This window comes from Mesoplodon mirus (genome assembly GCF_964341445.2).
Source record: "Mesoplodon mirus genome assembly, chromosome: 12".
Lineage (NCBI taxonomy): Eukaryota > Metazoa > Chordata > Mammalia > Artiodactyla > Ziphiidae > Mesoplodon > Mesoplodon mirus.
Window position 1 is genome coordinate 76082032 of NC_138988.1, and position 3014 is coordinate 76085045.

The window sequence follows — 3014 nt, forward strand, 5'->3', positions numbered from 1 at the left end:
TGCTTGGTAACTGTCTCCTGACCTGAACTGATGGTGCGGCCCTTTGAGTATTTGGGAGCTGGTGGTGGTAACAGGTTCTGAGGTACTAATGCTTCCTCTCGTCCATCTTTACCAGGCCCCTCTGCCTACCACTGAAGGTTTTCAAAGACGGTGGTGCATCAGTAATCCACTCAACACCCATTTCGCCAGCGCCCGCTTTGTAGGCTTGTGATGCCTCCGCCTGAAGGCATCAGTAGAGACTCTCCCATCACATTTTGTTTCCCATGTCCTGGATTACACTGCCCTCTGGTGTTTGCTTATGGGACAACATGTCAAATGAGGGTTTGTGGTGACTCGACTTTGGGGAAGAGAGAGAGAGAGGCTCCCATACTTGAGCTGTTTGCAGTGCAGCTGGGGGGAGAGGTAATGTTTAAGACCCCCCCAATTTAGGTTGAAACTCTTGAGGTTTACCAGACACAACAGGCTTTTTACCGGTGTCCCTGACTGCCGGCTATCAAACAATGCCATCCTTCTAGGCTCAAAGTTTCTCGCCACTGTTCGGCTAAGACCGGAAAGGAACAGGAGTAGCGTTTATTTGATATCACTCCCCCTCTGCTGCCTGGTCTCCTCTAATCCCCGGACACCTAGTTCTTACAGCTGCCGCACCCTGTGCTCTAAAGGGTCTGGGATCGCAGCAGGCCAAGCAAGAACGAGAAAGTCCGAACCCTCCCGATTCGGTGCCTGCAGCACCCGCGGCGTCCACCTGCTTCCACCACCTGCCTCACTCAGCTGTCTCTTCTCAGAGCTGAGCCCCCAATCAGTAAACGCGAAGGGGGGTTCCGCAGGGCAGAGGGGTCGGTGGGGCTAAGGTCCAGCTCACCTTCCTCTCACCTCGCCATGGAACCTGCTAGAAGCGTTTGCCTTTTACGATTAGGTTGGATCCTGAAACTGCCGATATGCAGCCACTTGTGACCCTCAAAAACAGCAATTTCAAAACAAAAACAAAAACAAGAACAGAAAAACATCGTACTTAGACACGTAAACCCTACTTGTGCAAGTGGTGGCCGCGGAGTCCCAAGTTCCCCCCCGGCTGATTCATACCCAGCGCACTGCACGGAAGGATCCCAGATTGCAGAGCAGCAAGGAGGGCCCTACAGCCCGAAAGAAGGTCAAGTTGATTTCAGGGGCCCGGGATCGGCCCCACTTCCTGCGTCAACCCTCTTTTCCCACGCGGGTCCCGCGGTGACCTCCACGTGCTTGGTTTGGGGGGCGCAGCCAAAAGAGGAGACGCCAGTGGGAGACCCTGGAGAAGCCCGTCTTGCCGGATGGTGCTCCCCCTCCAGGCTGTACCAGCAGGCTTTTCCGGGAGCTTCAGGAGGTCTCGGGCTTCTGGGCGCATCGAGCACCCCAAACCCTCACCTCTGCTGCCGAACCCGGGCAGCCCAGCTGCGCACGTGGGAGGCTTCCGGGGCTCCGCCGCCTGGAGAACCCCTTAGGTGACTCCCGTGCCCTGCCAGACCTCGGCCAGGTGCAGGAAGCATCTAAAACTTGCCCAAGGGATGAATGCATAGTGGCCCGGGAGGCTTTAAATCTGCAGAGTAACGGAAAGTTTACGAGCCCGCAGTACGCAGGACCCTAGGATGAGAGAGAGTTCCGGCTCTGCGATCTACCCGCCTGCCCCACAATTCCCGGACCAACAGGTCTTGATGTTTTGAAACCTGGTGATGCAGGTTAGAGGCCTGGTCTCTTTCTTTCCAGGAGGATGCAGATAGGAGAGGAGCTCAGCTCAGGCCATTTAACTCAACAATCCATCCACCCATTTATACATTCTTTAAACAAATGGTTATTGAGTGTCTATATGTGCTAGGCACTGTGCTAGGTGCTTGCTATGTAGCAGTGAACAAAACAGACAAAAATCTCTGCCTTCTTGGCATTACAGCATTTTAATAACTACGCTGTTGCCCAGCTAACACTTCTATTAGAAATGTTACCTCTTCTACCATGGGATAATTAAACAGATAAAATGTGGTTTAAAAAAAAACTTTAATAAGAGGAAATCATCAGGATATAATGTGAAATTTTAAAAAGCATTCTAGAAAGTTGTATATGTAGTTAAATTCCACTTATGTTAACATATATGTTGGGAATTCCCTGGTGGTCCAGTAAGACTCTGAGCTTTCACTGCCCCAGCCTGGGTACCAACCCAGGTCGGGGGGTTAAGATCCTGCAAGCCGCACACGTTGTAGCCAAAAACAAACAAACAAAAAACCCCAACAGAAACAAAAACAAAACCAGAAACACTTATGTGCATAGAAAAAAGGACAGGGAGAAAATAACTCCTAAATATTAGTAGTGGTGTGGCAGGTTGTATTTTCTAAGATGGTTACAACAAGGTCCCCCACCCCCTAGGCTCTTCATACAATGTGACCTGGATTCTCCCAGTGAGAGGTGTAGTCAAAGTTCCCTCTCCTTACATCCATGGCTATGGATGCTTCTGCCTGATTCTCCTGGGATGCTCCTATTTGGAACCCAGACGCCATGCTGTGAAGAAGTACATGGAAAAGCCATGCGTAGGTGATATGGCTAAAGCCCCAGCTGAGGTCCCAGTTTATGGTCAACACAAGTCACCAGACATATGAGTGAGAAAGTTCCAGCCACCTTCTGACTGCAACCACATGACCCCAAATGGAAATAGCCTAGCTTAGCCTAACCAACCCCCAGAATCAGGAGATAATAATGATTGTTGTTGTTTAAAGCACTTTGGGGGCAATTTGTTATACAGAAATAGATATCCAGAAAAAAGTATTTTATCTAGATTGTGGGATTATGAGTATTAACAATATTTTTAAATATTTTTCAAGATTTCTACAATGACCACTTTTTTGTAATAATCAGTAAAAAAATTTTCTTATAGTCACTAAAAAGATTATTAAAAATAAAAACACAGTCTAATATATATATTATTTCACTTCACCAAGGGAGAAATTAGGCCAGAATTTGAATTGAGGGACTTAAACCAGACTTGGAGAAAAGCT